The following is a 23,137-nucleotide window of genomic DNA, read 5'->3' as shown; positions in this document are numbered from 1 at the left end:
CAAAGCTGAAGAGATAGCACTGTCCGAAGACGTCTCCGTGGTCATGTGGCCGGTATGACTAAATGCCAAAGGCGCATGGAATGCTGTTATCTTCCCACCAAAGGTGGTCCCTATTTTTCTACTTGCATTTTGTACGTGCTTTCGAATTGCTAGGTTGGCAGAAGCTGGGACAAGTAACAGGAGCTCACACCATTACACGGCACTAGGGATTCGAACCACTGAATTGCCGACCTTTCGATCAACAAGGTCAGTGTCTTAGCCACTGAGCCACCATGTCCCTGACTTTAATACTCTAGTATTAAAGAATAACAATACCAAAGCTGCACCCATTCAATCCTTTAGGGGGAAAAAAATAAGAGTAAAAGTTAAAGAATAAGAAATGTTGTTACCCAATAGCGACATTCGACTTTGAGCACTCATTAACCTTTGAGGATGGCAAACTGAAGCGCAAAACTTAAAAACCTAATGTATATGATGAACGTTTCTGTCTGCTGTTAAATAAGATATATAAAAGCCAGCTCAATGCCCCAGGAGTTTTTGTAATAGCGGAACAATGAGGGTTACCCTACTCTTACTGTAATGTAAGAAGATGAGGTTAAAAGATTCCACATGGTCAGTGGGTGCTAGTCCCTAGCAATATTTCTCAACCTCAAGTTTTCTGGCTGAAGAATTCTGGGAGTTGAAGTTCACATATCTTAAAGTTGCTAAGGTTGAGAAACACTGTACTAGATGATCATTTCTTTACTTATATTTATTAAGCATTTTATATAATAAAATATTATAAATATTAATATATTTAATATAAATATAAAATATAAACATATTTTAATATTTTAATTTATTAAATTTGTTTGCTGCCTCTGGGTCATTTACAATATTTAAAGCCAGTTAGCAGGTGTGTTCAAGTCTCTTGTTTTTCTTCAAAAGCATTCTATAGGTTTTACAAATTTACTTCAGGAATGTATTACAAATAGAGGGAGGTACACCCCCTGACACCAGTTTCTTAATACTGGCAACTGAATTTTAAAATGCAATTTTACCTCACACTTATACAACTAAAGAGCTGTGTAAGGTATGGATCCATTTATAGTTTCACTAGAATAGAATAGAATAGAATTTTATTGGCCAAGTGTGATTGGACACACAAGGAATTTGTCTTGGTGCATATGCTCTCAGTGTACATAGAATATAAACTTGTGATCTGCCCAATTAAGTAGGCATACTTACATATTCTTCTGTATTATTCCTTCACTATTATTCACTCCTGTACTATTCCAAATGCTGAATATCTGTCCTAGGAACTTCTGTTTTTATAGATCCAATAGAACTAAAAGGCATCACTCTTGTTGGGCATATTTTCCATTTCACAAGGAAATATAATCAATTGAGGTTATTACTATTTATATCTTTAAGAATACAACTGAACTTTAATGGAAAAAGCTAATGAAATCATAATGGTCAACTTTAATATTGCCAAGAAATGTATCGATATGTATCCACCATGATGTCCAGCATCCATTAAGGGAAAACAGAATATTAGAATTGTTTTAAAATTAGTAGGAGTAGTTGTATTAATAGCACAATTAATTTCAAAATATATTCTTTGTTGATTAGGGTCTGTTGTTCAGTTCCTCATTTTTGTAGAAATAAATTGTTCCTTCTCTACATATACGTGTCACCTTTCTACTAAATGATGATCAGAATAGGAGGTAATTCTACAAAGAACTAGAAAATAAATTCCTATGTACAGTGACCAAGAAATTATAATTATCCAAAAGTTAGCTTACATTTAAGAAGACTCTTCAATATATATATTGTGGCTTGACTATGCAAACAAAACGCCCATAATTTACTTGTATTGCGTAACAGAAATTCTCATACATATCTTATAAGAAAAAGGAACCTTCCATATAAGAAAAACAGAATACATTATTTCTAACAGTCAACATGCAATGCATGTTCTTTGCATAATTGTCTTTTTTATGAAGATGATACTAGTTTTTGTTCCTTAAATTCATCGTAAATTAGTCTGAATACGAAACTAAGAGCAAGTTCTGTACGTGGATAAACACATTAACTATTTTCTTTAGTTTGATTCAAACTTTGATATCATTGACAAACTTTTATATATAATCCAGGAAATTGTCCTATGAGATTGCCTCCAACTGGTTGGCCTACATTTTTATAAATACAGTACATTTAAAAGTAGCTTAATATAATGATAAGCTAATTGTAAAGTTTTGATGCCTTTGCAATAATTCAGAGATAATATTAGTTGCAAGGAGGACCCAGCAGAGATACCACTGTTCCCTTTGACCCCACATGTCAACAATGGATTGCAACAACTCCATTACGTTTAATCCAGTTGCTTTTCAAACAGGAATTGATGAAAGGAAAGGAAGATTTACAAAATTAATTCCAAGATTTGTTGTCTATTCTGATCTAAGCTGGGAGAATTTTTAACATCAAAAATACATTGGTCAGGCTGGCTTACTGAACTATGAAAAACATCACCTAAAGAAATTCTTATAAAAGACACATTAATGAAATTTCAGCATGGCACAACTTCAAGGCTTGGCACTCTGCTATGAAATGTTACATTTCTGTAATTAGAAACATTTGGCTTGGCTAAAGTTTGTAGAGCTTTTGTCCAAACAGGACAAACTGGAATAGAAAAGTATCCAACATCAAATCAAAACAGTCCCATTACGACCCCCTCCTCATCTCCAAAATAGACCGTGAGGCATTTAAACAAAGGTACCAGAATATGCATATATAAGTTGAGTTGAAAGAGATGCTTGCATTCCATGTTGTACAGAATGAGAATGTCAAACTTCAGTTGGACTGAACTTGTTTCCAAAGCCGTCTAATCTACTTTAGATAGTTGCAACAGCCGTACAAAAAAACAACTGTCAACGTTGTACTTCAAAGTGTAGAGAGGGTAAGGGAAATGGCTCCCAGATCTGTATATATGTGGAAGTTTAAACATGTATATGATAATTTAACCACACATTTGTCCTGATTTAGTAACTGTTTGCATAGCGATTTGCAGAATGTTTCCAACTTCTTTGTCATTTTAGCAAGCGGACTTTTACTGGCAATAAGAGAATTTTAAACAAATTTTGGGTCCACTATAGCATTTCCAATACTTAAATGTTCCCTGGCTGTTAATAGACCTCTCTTCATTTTTAAAACAGAGCTTTAGTCTAAAATGAGTGTCAAACTGAATGTAATTTTTAACAAGATTGGTCCACCTACAGCAAAACAAGACACAGTAAATAACAGACCAAGAAACAGATTCAAGTGCTTGCTAAAATTTCACAAAAGTTGATCTCAAAGCACTTTAATAATTTTCACCAAAACTCTTGCTCAAAAAAGAACAGCTATCAGACTCATTCAGTGGACTCCTCTGATTCTTGTGTCTATGAGAAAAGTAAATTAAAAAAGTTAATTGGTGAAGATTTTACTAAACCTTTGGTAAGTGGATAACGATGGCAATCCACTTTTTGAGCTAAATATCTATGGAAATTCTCAACCATCCAGATCAGGGTTATCCCAAATGTACTTTTCTAAAAGGCAACTGAACTTTCTTGGGGGATTTTCTTAAAAAACATTTCACTTCTCATCAAGGAGGCTTCTTCAGTTCGCAGTGTATTAAATATGTTATTTAGAAAGCAACAATGAACAAAAACAGTCAAATGTACATTCCAGCCAATCCAGTAAATTTCAGGCTTTAATTACAAATATTTTCACTGCTCGGATTAAAAGATACTCTGGATTAATTTTATCCCATGTCTAATCTTACATTTCACTTTGTTGACAAATGAGCTCTGAATGAACCTAAATGATCCAATAGTCTTGCTAGCTGAGGCCATCCATGTAAAACCAATGGAAACTCTTTGTTCCCATACCCCACTGCCATTGCTTCTCTCCTAGTCTGAACAGATTCCTGGAGAAATCCAGAAATATTTTACAAGAAGAGTTCTCCATTCCTCTGAAAACAATAAAATACCTTATCCCACCAGACTTGAAATCCTAGGCTTAGAAAACTTGGAACTCCGTCGCCTTCGACAAGACCTAAGTTTAACTCACAGAATCATCTATTGTAATGTCCTTCCTGTTAAAGACTACTTCAGCTTTAATTGCAATAATACTAGAGCAACTAATAGATTTAAACTTAATGTCAACCGCTTTAATCTAGATTGCAGAAAATATGACTTCTGTAACAGAATCATCAGTGCTTGGAATACTTTACCTGACTCTGTGGTCTCTTCTCATAATCCTAAAAGCTTTAACCAAAAACTTTCTACTATTGACCTCACCCCATTCCTAAGAGGACCATAAGGGGCGTGCATAAGCGCACAAACATGCCTACCGTTCCTGTCCTATTGTTTTTCTTTTCTTCTTCCTATATATATATATATGCTTATACCTCCTTATATTTACTCATATATGTGTTTATATACTATATAATCTTTTTGTATGATACCTATATATATTGTTGTGACAAAACAAAATAAATAAATAAATAAATAGTTACTGTGTATGGATTTCCATAATACCAAATTCACACTAAGATAAACTATACACAAGGTGCACGCACACAACCACCCCCCCCCAAAAAAAAAGAACCTACTGTTGACCTAAACTGAGCTTTCCTTCCTTGAAAATAAGAGAGGGAGAAGTTCATATATGACCAATATATAATTAGGTAAAGGTAAAGGTTCCACTAGCACATACGTGCTAGTTGTTCCCAACTCTAGGGGTTGGTGCTCATCTCCGTTTCAAAGCCGAAGAGCCAGCGCTGTCCAAAGACATCTCCATAGTCATGTGACTGGCATGACTCAATGCCAAAGGCACACAGAACACTGTTACCTTCCAACCAAAGGTGGACTCTATTTTTCTACTTGCATTTTTTATGTGCTTTCAAACTGCTAGGTTGGCAGAAGCTGGGGCAAGTAATGGGAGCTCACCCCTGGTACGCGGCACTAGGAAGTCAAACCGCAGAACTGCCAACCTTTCTGATCGAGAGGCTCAGCATCTTAGCCACTGAGCCACTGCATCCCCATATAATTTAATTATATATAAATAAAATTTATATATAAATTATATATAAATGTAATTATAATTTATAATTTAATAATATAATTAGAGATGCCAGCAAATTGTTGGTTTTTAGATCCAAGCACAGTATGATATGAACAGATAATAAAACGGTGCCAAAACAAGAGTTTACCTTTTTATAAGCATTTGAGGAACACCTTGGATTTGGCTGAATCCTAAATCAAATCATGCTGGCTTGGAGAAAAGTTGACCCAAATTTTGGAGAAAGAGATCTGAACTCAAGTAAATCTTCCTGAAATGTTGATAACAGCTTGAACACTTCAGAGACTTAGAAGAGCTGGCGTCTTTATAAGAAAAAGAAAAACCACAGACTATTAACCAATGCCCACTATGTCTATTTCTCTTTTCTTTACATGCCAGGAAAACATTGGATGGAGGAAAATGCCACGTTCCGGCTATCAGAAGCATTTCCTCAAGGTCTCTCCAATCCCACTGCTTGTGGAAAGGGAAACTGTGTTTCCGCAGACCACGTAGGCTTGCTGTTTGATAGACCTACGATTGTACGATATCTTCCCTTCTTCAAACTTTGCAATCAGGCTGCACAAAATGTTCAGAAGGGTTGCTACACAAAGGGTGTTCACATGAATGAAGAGCCCCTCTCATGTAGCCGCTTCAAAAGCTTACCCTAGTGGCCTGCCTGTGTATATCCACAGGCAACACTTTTGTCGATACCGCCAGGAAAGTGATAGAGCTGGCCATGGACACCGATGCTCAGACAGCAGGAGACAGCCTTTGTAGCAGCCACACAACCCTTTTTTTCGAGGGTGGAATTTCCTTAACTCTTCAAGGAACGCCACACCGCCAGTCTACTTTGCCCCTCTTTCAAATATTTTGCGCAGATCCGCATCGTGATGTTGTACTAAAAAAACAAAAACAAACAAAACCTTTTGCTTGCCATTTTAGTTTGCTGGCCACCTGCTGGTTCTTCTTCTGCAAGTTACACTGCACTTACTATTGTTCCAAGTTTTTTTTTTTTTTTTAAAAAAAGCTTATTAAAATTTAGTGGAATAGACGATGCCCATCCCTTTCCCACATCACACCCTCCCAATTCAGCCTTCAATATTGTTAGACTTTTATCTGGAATCAAGCAATGTGATCGCTCTTTAGTCCTTTTTCTAAGATGCTAATGAGAGACAGCAAGAGAGAGTAGGTCATTATTATAATTATATACTTCCCGGCTATGACTCCCTATTTTCTCTTTGTCATGTGTGGAGGTTTTATTTAATTTGTGGCACGCAAATTTTATTCCACATACGCATAACCACACTACTGTAAGTTGCTTAGCACATGCCTCTAAATCATACTCCAACACTTCATTAATTAGAATTAGTTACCAAGGCCACCACAGGTCACCCATCTCTAAGATCTGTACTGAGTAGGCAACCATGCTTCCTCGTAACTTTAGTTACTTTTAGATCTCCGATGGAGTTTATAATCCCAAATTATAAGCAGCTGTCATACATGAGCCTCAGCAGGACAACAGTGTCCTTTCTGAAAAGCATCTGTAAAAGACAATCAATTACAACAAAGAAAGCAACTTAATCTCTGATATTTGGAACAGCCAAATTAAGAAATATGCTCTTCTCTTCTACTAAGCACGTTGTTGGAAAAATTAATAGAAGACGACCAACTTTGTTTTCCAAGCGTACATCCAACAAATGAATAATTGAATTGTCCCTTGGCCAGAATTTCCAAATCATTCCTGAAGCTCTCAGCTTACTAACCAATCACTTGCGTAGCCTTTTAACTCATATGCTTTATTACCCATCTAGTCCTTACAAAGGGAAGGAGAAATTCTCCATTAGTTCCGTTCAGATTCTAAGGTTGCCCAAATGTCTACATCCAATGAAAAGGTGTCTTCTGGTTATTTGGTTGTAACTTCACTTTACAAAATTGAAACAGATAAAAAAAAATAAAACAGTTGAAAGAATGGCACTTTGTCTGCAAATCTCTTTTTGTGAAAGCATGGCAGGAAATGCAGATTTTTTTTCTTCCCAAGGGATAAAATTTTGGTTATTGTACACAAGCATAAAAGAGAAAAGTAAAAGATACAAGCATATTGTATGCTGAATCCAAATATAAAAATGAAAGGGGGAGCCTCATATGTGATAGGGTTGAAACAAGGCCTTTGCCATATTTGCCGAATTGTCATCCCTTCCCAGGGATAACCGGAGGGGAAATGTGTTCATGAGCTAATTCTATTTTATTATAAGGCTACTACATTAACAAATCTTGTCCCAAAGGACAAAGAAGGGGCTTTTTGAAAGGCCACTAGATTTCCTTGGTTTTTCCTTGCAAACATTTCATTTCTCTTCCAAGAAGCTTCTTCGGTTCTTTAGTTCTTCCGTTCAGAACTGAAGAAGCTTCTTGGAGGAGAAGCGAAATGTTTTAAATAGAAAAAAAAAAACCCCAAGAAATTCCAGACATCTTTTGGAAAAAGCCTTTTGAGACAACCACAATCTGAATGATTGAGACTCTTCCTAGACATTAACGAATCTTACAAGTCTGAAAGTACAAATCTCCCACCTTCTCTTTTTACATCTGATAAATTAAGGATGATCCATTCAGAATGTCTTTTTCCGCTCGTTATACAGCTGTGGGCCTCTCTTATCGGATTGTTCCTTAGGCAGCACTTTACCCCACTGTCTCTGAAGTAATTCCATTACAGGAATTACCGTGGGCCGTGATAGCTCAGGCTGGTAAGAAGCCTGTTATTAGAACACAGCAGCCTGCAATTACTGCAGGTTCAAGCCCGGCCCAAGGTTGACTCAGCCTTCCATCCTTTATAAGGTAGGTAAAATGAGGACCCAGATTGTTGGAGGGGCAATAAGTTGACTTTGTAAATATACAAATAGAATGAGATTATTGCCTTATACACTGTAAGCCGCCCTGAGTCTTCGGAGAAGGGCGGGATATAAATGTAAATTAAAAAAAAAAGGAATAGATGACCCTCAGGTATTGCTGAATAACTACTCCAAGTATCTCCACCTAATATGGCCAACATCTAGTGCAGGGGTGGTCAACCTTTTTATACCTACCGCCCACTTTTGTATCTCTGTTAGTACTATAATTTTCTAACCGCCCACCGGTTCCACAGTAATGGTGATTTATAAAGTGTATTGTTGTCTGCGCATGCCTCTCGCGCATCGTGGATTGGTTGCGGGGTGGGGGGGGCACAAGCTACCAGCTCTGCTTGTCTGTTACAGCTGGGTGGTGTGGGGGGAGATGCGCGAGCTATTATTGGACAAGGCTCTTTTGTTTGCGGTCGCACTATAGCGCCATTTAGTTTCATTTACGTAACATGAACTAAATTTATGCGCGGGCGATACAAACAGTATATTTTCAGAAATTTAAATTGTCACGGGGAATTTTATGAAAACCTAATGAAAATGTTTTTAAATAATGCTATGAATTTTTTTTTAAAGTCAATTAAATTTTTTAAAAAAGGAAAGTGCTTCAATATCGGACAAAACCCCTACCGCCCACCATGAAAGCTGGAACGCCCACTAGTTGGCGGTAGGGACCAGGTTGACTACCACTGATCTAGAGGTCTATAGATTCTCCATCTTTGATCCATAAACCTGACGACGTCACCTGTGATTCAGCTAGGTAAAAATCACTATGCTACATTAAAATCAGGAGCCTGGTAGCATCTTTTAACATGCTTTATTAAAAGGCACAAAGTTTCATGGGTTACAGCCCACTTGAATGGACAAGCTTAAGTCTTTTAATAAAATATTTTAGTCTGAAATATGCCATCAGTCTTTCTGATTTTTGGTTCCCCATAGACATCTCTCCTCCTATTAGGCTATACATTGTATGCTGTAAATATTTCAACTGATTAAGGTTTTTTTTTTCCTGTAGACAAAATGCATTTGAATAAACGCAGGCAAAGCATCATATATAATAAAAACCCTGACTCTTTTTAAAAATATCTTTATGGCAATTTTTATATAATCAAGCTTCTGGGAATTGTATTTCATCAGGTAGTGGTTTTACTACCGAATTAAGGGTTCAGGAATAATTAAGCAGCCTTACTTTGTTTGCTTTTGAAGACAGACTTATTATGTGTCACTTTTGACAACAAAAGATAACGTTTTATATGGGCAATGGGTGATACCAACATCAGGAATGTTTCAGTTTCCTTCTTCAAAACATTTCTGCTAATATCGGAGGCTTCAGCTGATACAGATAATTTTTCAAGCGACAGTTTTAAAAACACAACTCTCCCTAAAAAAAAAAAAAAATTAGCGGCCTTTTTCACTCCACAATAAATAATAATAATTTAAAAAAAAAAACAGAGCAGCATGAAGATTTTCGGTGCAGACCTGCTTAAATTAGGGATTCAAATCGGTTGTTCCCTGATATAAATCCTTCAGCTTTTCGTTCAATGCCTCCACTGCATTATGTCCTTTAATGCAATGCCAAAGAAAAGAAGAAAAAGGGGAAGGCAGAACCAGCAACCTCTTGAAGCACCACTCAACCTCCCTATTTAGTTCCATCACGCAGCTCAGAAGGAAATGTCAATGCACGCCTATAGAGACCGGGATACTGCCGTATATCAAAATGACGCCTAATCATTGCACATGCTTGTAGATTCATCAATGTAAGAACTTTTCAGGACGGGGGAAAAAGGCCAGCCGGTCTCATATATCAGTCACGTTTTTGCCCCCCAAAAAAAGAGGAAAAAAAGTTTTCTGCAGTTTTATCATTTCCCTGACCATCTACTCTAATGCCCTGTTCAAGCAGGAGACCCTATTCCATTTCAGACAAATGGCTGTCCAATCTCTTCTTAAAAGCCTTAGTGATGAAGCACCCACAACTTCTGAAGGCAACTTCTGTTCCACTGGTTAATTTGTTCTCACTGTCAGGAAATTTCCCTTTAATTCCAGGTTGGCTCTCTTCTTTTGATAAGCTTCTATCCGTTACTTCTGAAAGGATCCTCCAGTATTTAATGCTAACAGGGATATGTAAGGATTGTGTGCAGCACTCCTGTTTCCCGTTTTCCCATTATTTTTATAAGGAGTAGCAAGCTGCCACAAATATCATTCATTTCGTAACTAGTACCGGAAGCGACACAAAGTTGGAGTCTGAGTTAAGACTTAGGAAATCCCTGGACTGAAAAATTGAAGAGGGAAAAAAAAATATTGCTTAGGAATGATTTTGCCCATTATTGATTGGTATCTTTCTCCCTAGTGGTGACTTGCAAAGGTTATAAGCTTCTACTGAAAAATACAAGGTGATCATGTCCGAGTCTTGATCACATCCCCAGTTTTCCAGTCAAAATGCAAGAGAGTTAGAAGTATTTGGAGGGCATGGACTAAATCATGAAAATTGTATCAAACGAACCACAAAGCATCAAAACAATTGTGTTGTCTCATTGAAGGACTGCACCAAAAAGCCTACATACCATAGATACCTAGACATGGGAAAAGAATTGAAAAAATGCCTCCTGAGTAGAATAAAAGCCCTTTTCATGGTAAATATGTCATAATTACACCAAATTACGAATCCAACATATTTGTGCCCAAGTTAAACCCTTTGGAGAGCTGTTAATTTCTGGGGGGGAAACCAAGGATGCTCTGAACTCAATCTTGCTGAAATGAATGGTATTTAGACTTGCTTAAATTTAGCTGGTTTATGTTTGCTTGCAATAGTTTGTCTAAACTATTTTCTGTTGTTAAGAACTTTGCAGCGTATTGAGTTCTTTTAGGTACATTAGGTACAAATCATTTCAGACATGATTTGCACACAAACACATCCCGTTTGCTTCCTCTTCCATCTGAGAGCAACCACTGAGACAGCGAGATTCTCATATAAAAGCAGTAGAGAAAGGCAGATGGACAAGCAGATAAATATTGATAGTTGATTAAAAGCAGGGCAGTAGAAAACCATGCGGTAACTATTGGTACTCATAATAAATCTGAACATTCCTTCCTTAAACACAAGTCCCATCAGATCCAAGTACTTCTTCTAAAATTGCAACTTCAAAACAAGCTGCAAAATGATTTGATGATCCTTCTGTTCAAAGCAATAAAATCCCCCTATGAATGCCCAATTTTATTTTATTTTTAAAATGTATTCCCTTCCCCTTGGATACACCTGAAGTGATTCTCCAGATTACAGCCATATTACCAAAATATAAAACACAGCTTTAACAAAATTGGCATCATGTTCTTTGGACAGAATCTGGCAGTTTGAGTTTCTAATCCAATATGGTTTTGCTCTATAATTCCAGCAACATGACGTAGCTTTCTCTTCCACTCTGAATAATTAGGAATAACAGCAGGGGTCTGCTTTTCAAAAATCGCCTTGATCTTGGATACCTTCAATTTTCAGCAACTCGGCTAAAAATATTTTCCATGGATTATTTTGCCTTAAACCCTAGAGGTGAGGGGGACAATGCCAAATTTTACTTGAACCAGTGGATCTTTTTTATCTGTTGACTTAAACATGAAATAGGAAAGATGGATTTGAAATAAACAGAGATGCACTTACATGGTTACCTACCTACTCAGTCACCCAGCTGTGGCCATGCTAAGGTTAAGCATTATTAATGTTTGCTTCTGCAACACTGATAGATAGTTGTTTTTCTCAGAAATTACAATGGGTAACAAAGTAGAGTTTATCGTGTTAATCTCTTTTTAACGCATGCTATTTTTTCTTAGTTTAAAAGTCTACCACAGATTATCAAGGAGAGTACAAAATGTTTAGGACCCCGATTCTGAAATCATTAGGGATATGCTGGAATCATTTTCTGGATGTGGCTGGCAAGTGTTCCAATATAATGACCAAACAATGCATCCTGGTCCCAGCTGATTTGAACAAATACAGGCCTAAAAAGACTGATTTTTCATGCAGCACTTTTTAAAAACTCACTTTAAACAAAGTAAAATTGCAATCTTGCAAACACCCTAACTAGAAGTCAGCGCCACTGCACAGACTTGAAACTTGCTTCTAAACAAGCATGTGGAAGAATCTCCTTAGCAAGCTTCAACCTGAGATGGGAAGATAAGTAGTTTACTAATTACTTTCTTCAAAGCTTTTCCTAGAGATCCATTTGGTTATTCAGCCACCCCAAAAGCTGGTTACAAAATCCGACAAAGCTTTGGACTACTAGACTCCTCAGTTTTGTTAAACCCACTCTTAGATGTTTGCTATTCAGACACCAAGAGTACTATAACTTGGAAATGATAGCACATTTTTCTCACCTGAATGAAAGATACATTATTAGCTTTAATGTGAATCACGGGGGGGAGGGGGGATGAAAAAAAGATGCTTCATATCCTGTAGCTAACTCAACCTATTCTTATCGCTCTAGCGGTATCTTGAGGGGTATTATTTTTTCCCACTGAAATTGAAGAAATGGACAGATAGCATCAATTCATGCCAAGATGCCTATCAAGTCCCCACCAGATCAAAAAAATGGACTTATGACTGAAGTGTGGTTCTTCCCCAGCATTGTAGGTTTTTATAAGTTCTGTTTTCCATGCCTGTATCCAGAAACACTCAATCTTGGTGTTTCAACTGAGTCTTTCATAAAACTGAAGGACTTGTAGTTTTCATTACTCTACTCCCTTCCTGAAGTTACCCATTGTTACAGAAACATTTTATTTATGAACTGATGGCCATTTTTTTCCTCCAACAAATACAGTTTATCGAAGGAATTTACTGTAGCAAATTTAGCCCCCTCGGATTTTATTTTTTAATCAAAAAGACATGTTTGATTTTTTTCAGTTTTTCTGTTCTAAAAGTATACTGTTAACGCAAGAAACTTGTAAGTGGGAATGGAGGTATTTTTAAAATGTACTTCCAGTCCTTCTGTTTTTTATTAAAGGTCTAATTTTAGCCACCTCTATCCAGAAATCCATAGAATTGGCAAAGCAGGTACTTTAACATTAGCAAATAAGGTTAAATCATTTTGTTAAGAAAGGCTCCTTTAAACTTGAGTGTGCTTTTGGTTCTTGCCTTTTATAAAATGCCTGTTAATTCAATCCAGTCCTTTCATATCAGATTCATATCATATCCAAAGACACCTGTGTGATATTTGACATACATATTAACCCCAAAGTAATCCTCAGAGAAGGGTGGAAGGGAGTGAGTGGGGGCAAATTTATTTTCATTTAAGGGAAATTTGTGTTTGTTAAGAAAAAGTGAAGAGCTGATTAAAACTCTGATGGATTTGATGGGCCAGTTCCATTACAAAGAGACTAGTGATTTGAGATTTGCATGGCATGTAAACAATCCCATTTGTCATATTACTTTCTTGAAAATATAACCAGTTTGGCTCACAGCACGGCTGCAAAATAAAGACACAATCTGTCCTATAAAGAAGATGGTATTATGGTATCTTCCCTAGGCTGAAAGCAAAATTTCATTACATCTTACAATTTGGGGCAAGTTGCAACTAAGCCACAGAAAACTAACAGTGCTGAGAACTTAAGTCTCCTGACTTTTAGGACTTTTCTCACATCCCAATATTGCAGGATATCTCAACACATACCATGCCTGCTCTACAAATTCAGTTTCCTAACTTCCTGACAAATCATTGCTTTTAGGTAGAAATAATTTGAAGGCATCACTCTAATTTCGGGCAAAGTCTAACGTAAGTATAAATCTGCTCCCACATGCAGAAGTTTTTAGTATCAACAGAGCAGTAAATAAAAATAAATACTGAATGCAATTTTAAAGCAGTCAATGACACCGTAACCCTGAAGCCATAGCCAAAATACACACACACACACACACACACACACACACACACACGTGTGTGTGTGTGTGTGTGTGTGTGTGTGTGTGTGTGTGTGCAGTGAGGAAAACCACTGACTGATATCTGAAATGATGGAGGAACTGGGTTGTTGTTGTTGTTTTTAAATTAAGGTATTTCAGACCAGCTAACTTAAAGAGATAGATCAGATGGCAGCAAATATATATATATTTCCAATTATCTGGAGGCATTTCACTTGCAAATGTTGGTAGGGAAAACGTGTCCTATTAATTATTATAAGGAGACACACAAACAAGCAAACACAGCGTTCGGAAGAAGAAAACAAAAGCTTGGATGATATGCTTGCTGAGAATGTTCATCTAGGCTTCCCCTGTTTTTTATTTTTAAGAAATGATTCCCCATATCTCGAATTCTCCAAACTGAAAAGAAGAACTATCCACCAAAGAGGCTAACATGAACTTCAGATGTTCAGAAGAAGTAAGCACTACCTTTCTGGGTTTAGGGTAGCTATTCCTTTTGATCAAAGCCCCGAGATAATGATGCTGCTACGGCTGTTCACAGAAGTGCAGTTGCTGTTGCAAATTTGCAAGCTGGAGAGCTCTCTCTCCTTCACCAGGAAGTGAAGAAGTTAATTCCTAGGGCGCATCAGGCTTGTCAAAGACCAAACATGTCAGTGCTACCATTACCAGCAGACTAGCCAAGCGTTTAATGGTAGAATCTGGAGACATTCACTCTCCACCATCAAAAATGACATCATAACTAAAACGGCCTTCAGCCCAGAGACCCACATAACTGCACCCTAGCTGGGTTCACACTTCGGATCAATTGCATCCCGGGCATGATGTATGAACATACACACGCACGCCCGATTCCCCCCCCTCACCCTTGTGGAAAGGCAGTTTTAAATACCCTACTTTTCAAACGGGGGGGGGGCTGATTGGTTTTTTAAAAAATCACATTTCCATCACAGCATTTTGTAAACAACTCCCCGATGGAAGACACAGGGTAGGAATTCAAAGGCATCGATCGTAAATGCCCATGGTTAATAATTTTTAACTCTTGACTAGTTGTGAATATGGGAGTTGGGGGGGGAGAGGGTGAAAGGCAAGCAATTAGAAACCAACTCCTTGGAGATATAGATATAAATACATAAATACTTAAAATGCTCTTCTTTTGGCTTTTTGTCCGAATTTAGATATTCTATTAAAATCCAAATAACAATTCTGCAGACAAGCAGGCAGCCCTGGGAGCTCCCACCGTTCTTTATAAACTATTGGAAAGGGGGCAAGGTTTTCACACCAAAAAAATATATCCTCCCACGTCCCCCACAGTAGCAGCTGAGTCTAGCGCCCATGTCCCCCAGCGACCACTGGATTTAAGCACACAGCCTCTCTACACCCACATCCTAACGGTCCAATAGGTTCACAACAGGTAAGAGGGGGACCCAAATTAATTTGCATGGAGGAAGGAACGAAGAAAAAGCAGAGCAAAAAGCAAACATTCCCCCCCCCCGCTCCCTTGAAGCCTAAGATCCCTCCAAATGACACCAACAGCAGCTATGCCATCCCCCCCCACCCCCGCTTCCCTTCGCACAACCTAGGCACGCATTTTTATTATTATTATTATTTTGCAGGTCACTTACTTTTCAATTAGGTCTGCCCCCTGAATCATCGCGGAAGACAGAAGGAGCTGAGTTCGAGGGACCTCTAGAGAGTCAAGCTGGGGTTGGTTTTGCCAGCAAGTTTCTTTCGCGCGTGGGAGGAAGGGGAAGAATCCAAATTATGCAATTCGGCTCCCGGATCAGTAGCGAATCATTCAGGGAAATGGGCGATCCGGTTTAAAAAGTAGAGATCCAGAGCTCCCTGCACAGGACAGATGTGTGAAGCCAACCGAGTCACCCGTACGGATTGGTGCTTTCGTGCAGCATCTTGAAGTTAATTACAGCTGTACGTGTCATTCACCACCGGTCAGTCTTTGCCCCCCACCTCCCCTGCTTTCCCCCCCCAAACCTCCCTTGTTCAGGTTTACTATTTCAACCTCAAATCAGGATGGAGTTGAAAAGATGCGGAGGTGGGGGGAGAGGACGGGAGGTCCCCTCCCTTTGGTACTTGAGGAACGTTCTTCCAAACTCTGAACAATGGGTAAAGATTGGAGAGGTGGAGGGAGAAAAAGAGAAAAAGGAAAGGGGGGAGAGAGGGGAAACAGAAGGGAAGAGCAGCGACGCGAGGGTGGGGGCGAGAGGACCACTTTCCATAAAGACTCCAAATCCGGTGGAAGTGGGTTAAAAATACCGCGGCTAATATTAAACTAGAGAAGAAAAGCGTCTTCTGATGCGGAGAGGCGTTGCGCGCCCATCCTTTTGGAGAACTTTTTCAGGCGGGAGGAAGGTTGAGAGGCAAGGACGCCCCGCTCTAGACAGCCCGAACGGAGCGCAGAAGGGGCTGCTCAACTTCACGGGGACACTTAAAAGAAGCGGTGCCCAAGACGCCTAGACAAGCGGAAAGAGAGGGACGGAGAGAGGGAGAGAGGGAAACAGAAGGGAAGAGCAGCGACGCGAGGGTGGGGGCGAGAGGACCACTTTCCATAAAGACTCCAAATCCGGTGGAAGTGGGTTAAAAATACCGCGGCTAATATTAAACTAGAGAAGAAAAGCGTCTTCTGATGCGGAGAGGCGTTGCGCGCCCATCCTTTTGGAGAACTTTTTCAGGCGGGAGGAAGGTTGAGAGGCAAGGACGCCCCGCTCTAGACAGCCCGAACGGAGCGCAGAAGGGGCTGCTCAACTTCACGGGGACACTTAAAAGAAGCGGTGCCCAAGACGCCTAGACAAGCGGAAAGAGAGGGACGGAGAGAGGGAGAGAGGGAGAGAGAGACCTGGTCCTTTTCCCACTAACGCACGACTGAAGCGAGAAAAGACTTGGAGGAATCCGCTCAGCTCAGCACAGACCGCCCCTGTTGGAATTATTTTAAACTGCACAGAAGGGAGACGGGGGGGGGGGGGCAACTAGAAAGGGTGGGGGGTGGTGGTTCCAAAGAGCGCTCTTGGGAAGTAGAGACCCGGTCCGGCCGGTGAGAGAGAGAGAGACGCGCGGGGTGTCCCTGGCTCCGGCGCGCTCCTTTCTCTTAAGCTGAGCCTCATTGTCTTCGGGGCGCGCATCTCGGAAGCGGCGGGCAAACTTCGCCTCCTTCTCGTCTCCGGCCTGGCCCCCTCCCCTTCTCTCCCCTCTCTTCCCCTCCTCGACGCCGCCGCTACAGCAGCTCTCCTGGGCAGCAGCTAAAGTGAAAACGAAGCGCTTGACAAACCCCCCTCTCCACCTAGACACCGTTGTAGACACAACAAGCTCCGCTTCACAAAGAGAAAGGGAGGTTCACAACAATGACACCCCCCTGCGGGCACCCTAAAGGACCCCGCCGAGACCCCCTGTAGATTTTTAAAACATAAGTAAATTAAATGGATAAATAACGAGTCTCCCACTCCTTCCCGGGGCTTCCGAGGGAGGACCTACCCACGTATTCCATCTCCCGTGGAATTGATGGTATGCCGCCGTCGTACTCGCCCCCCTTCCCTTCCCCGCAGCTTAATTCAGATCTCGGATAATCCGTTTCGCTTTCTTTTCTTCTGTTTTGAACTCTCTTTCTTTCTTTCTTTCTTTCTTTCTTTCTTTCCTCTCTCTCTCTCTCTCTCTCTCTCTCTCTCTCTCTCTCTCTCTCTCTCTGCCTTAATGCAAAGAGTCCCGGAGACCGGCGCGCACCCACAGATCGGCAATCTATTTCTCCACCGCGTAAAAGTTGCCCGCTTCCAAGTCCCCTTCTTTCTCTTTCGTTCCACGTTACGAAGTCGAGGCAACAGATGGCCTGGAAGTTAAGAGCTGGAATTTTTCCTACTTTAACCATCAAAGCATTCTCGGCGCCTCTGGATGTGTAATTGTGCGTGTGTCTCTCTACCAATCTATGTACACATACAGGCACAGACTTAGAAAGGGTGTGAGTTCGTCCGTCTTAAATAACTTTTTAGGGTTGGTGTGTGTGTGTGTCTATATATGTGTGTGTCTATATATATATATACATATACATATGTGTGTGTCTATATATATATATACATATACATATACATGTGTGTGTGTATGTGCGTGTATGTGTATGATATATATAGCATGATTTATGATTTTTAGGGATATTTTCAGATCTTCAGGTTAAAATTAAAATTAGTTAAAATTCCAGGCTGGAGGAGGTGATAGATCCACTAAATTTGCCCCCCACTGGAGAAAACTCTCTCGCTCGCTCGCTCGCTCTCTCTCGCTCTTCCGTTTGCCCCCTCCCCAGGCTCCCAACACTTCGAAATCAAACTTCTCCCACCACCCAGTTGGAAGACAGCGCTGCTTCAACTTAATTTATTTGCAGCAACCAATCCGCCTGAGCGCGACCCCCCCATCCCAACCCCCAGCCCGCCCGCCGCCGCCAGCCCGAGCGCGCGGGTTTGTTTTTGCTTCGTTTCCTCCCCAGAAAGCCAAGTTTTTCCTCTATTAACCTGTTACTTGAAATCGCGCCTTTCCCCTGCCCGGGCAGTCTGTCTGGCAGGTGCCTGCTTTCCATGTCGGGGTGGGAGGGGGGTGTTGGAGGAAGGGGGGAAACCTCGGGCACTCTCCTCCTCCTCTTCTTTCCCCCTCCTCCGCCTTCCTAGTTTTGCTAGAAAGCTTTTCAACCGCTCTGAAAGACAAGTGCAAAGCGCATTCTCTGTGTCTCCCCTCCCGCCCCCCCCGCCCCAGGGTTCGCTCTGCCCCGCCCCGCGCCGGCCTGTGTGTGAATGCAGGGCGCTGAATCCGAAGCCTGTAGCCCGGGCGCGCGTCTGGCAGGAGGAAGAAGCGGGGGCCGGGATTAGACGGAGCCCGCCCGACCCGACATGGTTGGTTTAAAACTGCCCCGAGAGCGCGGCAGAAGTTTTGAGACACGCTCAGCTCGAGGGAAGGGGCGTGGGAGGCACTGGGGGGGACCCTCCGGGTGGCGGCGATCTCGCGGGGAACCGCGGAAGGGGGCTTCTCCCGCCGCTGGACCTTCCCATCCCGGCTCGAGCCTCTCTCAACCCTCTCCTGTTAAAAAAAACCGAGCCCCCCCACCTCTCTTCGCCCAAGCGGGCGAGGAAGGAGTTCACTTTTGCAAAACTTTGCCTCCCCGCAGCGAGGCTTTGATTTAAGATTAAGAAGGGAACCCCTTCGTCTCCTCTCCCGACCCTAAAGTTTCTGGCCAACTTTAAGCGCGAGGCTGGGCAGAGAGAGAGAGAGAGAGGGAGAGGGAGGGAGGGAGAAGCGCGATGTGAATTCTTCCTAAATCTTCCCCGCTTGGTGAAAAAGCCGGCTCAAGTTCTGCCTTTTCTCCTGCTCCCCTCTCCCTCCCTCCCTCCTCTACTTCCTGCCCTTCCCCGAATCCCTGGAAAGTAACGGATTTTGAAAAGGGACGGAGGGAAGGCGCCGGTGCCGGCCTCTAGGCTAAGTTCTACAGCGCCCTGCCATGGCTCCTTCGCTGCCTTCATTCTGGCTCCGCTTTTTTTTTTTTTCTTCTTCCTCTCTCTCTCTCTCTCCCTTGACAGACTCGACTCGCAAACGTCACTGCTATGGATATTTAATTATACTGTATTTTTTAATCACGCAGGCCCCGTTGCGAGGATGCAAAAAAAAAAAAAAAAAGAGGAGGGGGGAGACAATTACTCCTAGCTGACTTTGATAACGCGGGGCGGGGGGGATGCGCACCCCTACTTAAAAATAATTCTCCCCATCATAACTCTGAGATCCCTCCTCTTCTCTCTTTCTCTTGTTTTTCTTCCAAAAGGAATAAATATCTGGGGGGGAAGGGGCGGAGGACCCTTCGCCGTCCCTTTTGTCTTTCCTTACCTTCCCGTTTGTTTTAATGCAAAAAGCCCCCAGAAAAGTCCGGCACGTAAAGCGAAGCGTTGCAAAAGATTGTGTTCAATGAATAATGAGGCATATCTCCCACATGATTGACTTGATCATTTGCTGGGGCTGGAAACGGAGGAGGGATGGCGTGGGGGGGGGAGAGAGAGAAGAAGAGAGAGAGAGAGAAAAAGTGGCCAAGGGGAACTCTCCCAGATCTACCCCCGGCCTGGCTCCCTTCGATCTGGGGAGCCCGTCCCGAGGACCAAAGAGATCTGGAGCCCTTCGCTTTCTCGCCCCCCCCCCTTGTTGTTTTTTTCCTTGATAGCGATCAGGCAACCTGGCAAGGCATTCGCGGCTCCCGCTCGGGTAGGTAAAAAATGCATTGTACCGTTTTAAAAAAAAGAGAGAGAGAAACAAACAGACACACACACACATATATACAGAGACACAAGCTCCATCCATTGTCATCTTGGCGCAATTCGCGGCAACCGGAGAGGTCTTGCGGCATTTAGCTTTGATGAGCCAAATGCCGAACCCTTGATATAATAATCTACAAAGAACCGGCTGCGATCGTCCATTTTCGCCGCCTGCTCGCCGCCTTCCCCCCGCCCCCCCCAACCCCCCACCCCGCTCCTCTTCCCATTCTCCCCTCCCTGCCTAAGGAACTCAGGTTAGGCAGGTAGGAGAGAGGGAGGAAGCGTTTAACACCGAGCCGTTTTGGGCATGACCTTGAGCCCCGTGTAAACACACTTATTCCAACCCAGCAATTCCTCCAAGATCTACCCCCCCTCCCCGCGCCACCACCACCCCAAGCCGCCCGCCGCCGCCGCCGCTGCTGCTGCCGCCGCTGCCACCGCCGCTACTGCTTCGGATCCTAGCTTACACCAACCTTCCTCCCTGTCATTTTTCCCTAAACAAACCCGAAGGCTCTCTCTCTCTATTTAAGGAGAAGGGGAGGGGGGTGAGAGAGAGAGAAACGAAAAGCGGGGGTGGGGGGGAGGACGGGAAGCGAGCAAGGAGGAAAAGGGACACACCGAAAGAAATGCACACACATAATATACACACACGCACTCACGACTATTTCAGCCCGGCTTCTTACCTGCTCTTGCAAACTATTTCAAGTCCGATTCTTTGCAAAAACTCCGGAGGGAAGCACGAGCGGCCCGCAGGATCGCACGCAGCAACAAACCCCCCCACACACCCAAAAGCCGGGCGCTTAAGAGAAGTAATCAACGATAAAGTGACGTTGATCCGCACTGTAACCTTGTGGCGTATTTAATGTAAATAAGCAGTTATGTTGCCAATCGCACGCACGCAAATACAGAAAGGTCTTCGGCGTTGCATTTTGATGCTTTCCATTAAGGCTGACTTTATTTACATACACTATTTAGGGGAAGGGGAGAAGGAGAGAGGGAGGGAGAGGGAGAGAGAGGGAAGATCACGATGGTAGGAAGACAATACTACTGCCAAATGATTATGAAAATATGATTTTAATTAATCACGTAGTAGGCAAGGAAATTAGCATACGGTAATTAAACTTCCAGGGGAAAAAAAAAAGGAACGAAAGAAAGGACAGGCGGGGAAGGAAGGGGGGGGAGAGAGAGAGAGAGAGAAGCCATGGAGCTTCTTTGCCTTATAGGTCTTAAATAATCAGGAAATATAGATTCAAAACCTTAGATATTTTTTTTGTTTTATTTTTGGGCTCCCCCAAATCCACCGTACTTTATTACCAATAACTTTTTCCTCTTTTTTTTTTTAAAAAAAGGAAAGCAACTTGAAAAGGTCGGGTTTGTCTTGCAAGGCTGGGTGGAAGGTGCAATCAAGCAAAAAAAAAAAAAAGGGGGGGAGAAATAATTGAGGAATAGGTTAGATGTGGCTAATAAATGAAAAGGAGCGGAAGGGAGGGGTGCGCGCGCGAATGAACGCTGTAGTTGTGGTTTCCACGTCCCATCTGTGACAAAAGCAGGGGCCTTCAACAGCCTCTTTGTGATGGGGTTATATAATGAAGGTGGAGTAATTATTGGAAAGGAGGGGGGGCTGCAGAGAATGTTTGTTATAATAAACAATGATAGTTCAATGCGTTCTAAAGAGAAAGCAAGCTCGTTTGGGGATGCTGAGGCACGTTAATGGAAAAGGGAGGAAGAAGAAGAAGAAGTGGAAGAGGAGGAGAAAGAAGGAGACAGAATCAAGATCCAAAAAAGCTGACAAATAGGGAGAGAGAGATTGTGTGTGTGTGTGTGTGTGTGATGGGCTTGGTTAAAAAGAGATGGAAGCAGACTGATTATTCAAAATGCCGAGCCACAGGGACACTTAAAGCATCGATTCCAAGTAACACAAGTTCTATCTCCACTGAAATGAGATCCCTGAAGATGACGGGCATACATTTTAAATCAGTTTACATGATTTAAAAAAAAAGGAGGGGGAGGGCAGAAACATCACACAAGGAGAAATCATCTGGAATAAAGGCAGATAAGTACTAGAGAAGAAAAGTTTAGACACCTGGTCAAAATCCCTGGAAAACCAGCGGCAACTTGTTGATAATACGAGCACTGGAGTTTTTAACTTAAGCATTTAATCAACCTTTCCAATTTTCCTTATTTTTCTCTTCCTAAAGCTTCTTTGCCTACCCCTCTTCTCCCTTCCCCAAGAGGGGAAGGGGGAGAAAAACTTGGTACTTCTTTCCTAAAGTTTCTGAACTGTTCTTAAAAGCTCACCATAAAAATGGGTAGCAACGCGAGTGGAGAAAATTTGTTACCTGTTTCCAGAATGTGGGAATTGATTCTGCACTTTTGAGATTTAATATCTCTGAAATCCTCTTTATAAACATTCCAAATATTCTCTCTTTTTCCCCACCCTCTGTAGAAATTAACATAGCAGCCACATCAATAATATCACTATCACTACGGGAATGATAACTAAAGCAGTGGATGGGGTGTCTTTATCCCAGTTCTTCATGGATCAACTGATTATATTCTCTTCGTCTTTTGAATTTGTTATTGTAAGTCAAGTGATTCTTTGTAAGTGACAGGCCTGACAAAGAGATGAGGATGGGAAAGCAGGTCGAAAGGAAGTCACCATACGGACTTTGAAAAAGGCATTTTTAGAAAACAAGATAATGGTGAAAATGGATCTTGTCTTTTAACCCTTCGTGGCCTTGATTCATGGCTGCGTTTAAAGCGCGATATGCTTTTTCTAAAAATAATAATAATACATCATCGTCATGGGGCTCTTAGGAGCTGTTTGGAATTATGAATGAACTTATGAAGCATTTAAAAAAATAATTAAAAGTTAGAAGATATAGTGTTCATCTGGCCTATGTACAGATAGTCCTTGATCTACAACCACTCTTTTAATGATGGTTCAAAGATATGATGGCGCTGAAAAACAAGTGACTTTAGGA

At 41.6% G+C, this 23,137-nt stretch overlaps 1 protein-coding gene across 2 annotated transcripts in view; it reads right to left on the bottom strand.

Annotated features, from left to right (window-relative positions):
* Positions 1-23,137, bottom strand: part of ZNF536 (zinc finger protein 536) — a 553,139-nt gene that overhangs the window by 496,374 nt on the left and 33,628 nt on the right. Inside the window, exon 1 of one of the 2 annotated variants that reach the window (XM_058154983.1) lies at positions 17,356-17,475. The exons of the other annotated variant lie outside the window; for it this stretch is intronic. The gene's annotated coding sequence lies outside the window, so the exon portion shown is untranslated. Of the gene's footprint in view, positions 1-17,355; positions 17,476-23,137 lie in introns of those variants that run through there. 2 annotated transcript variants of the gene reach the window in all.

The sequence above is a fragment of the Ahaetulla prasina genome, chromosome 12, assembly GCF_028640845.1.
Source record: "Ahaetulla prasina isolate Xishuangbanna chromosome 12, ASM2864084v1, whole genome shotgun sequence".
NCBI classification, from domain to species: domain Eukaryota; kingdom Metazoa; phylum Chordata; class Lepidosauria; order Squamata; family Colubridae; genus Ahaetulla; species Ahaetulla prasina.
This window is presented reverse-complemented; position numbering and strand designations above follow the sequence as displayed.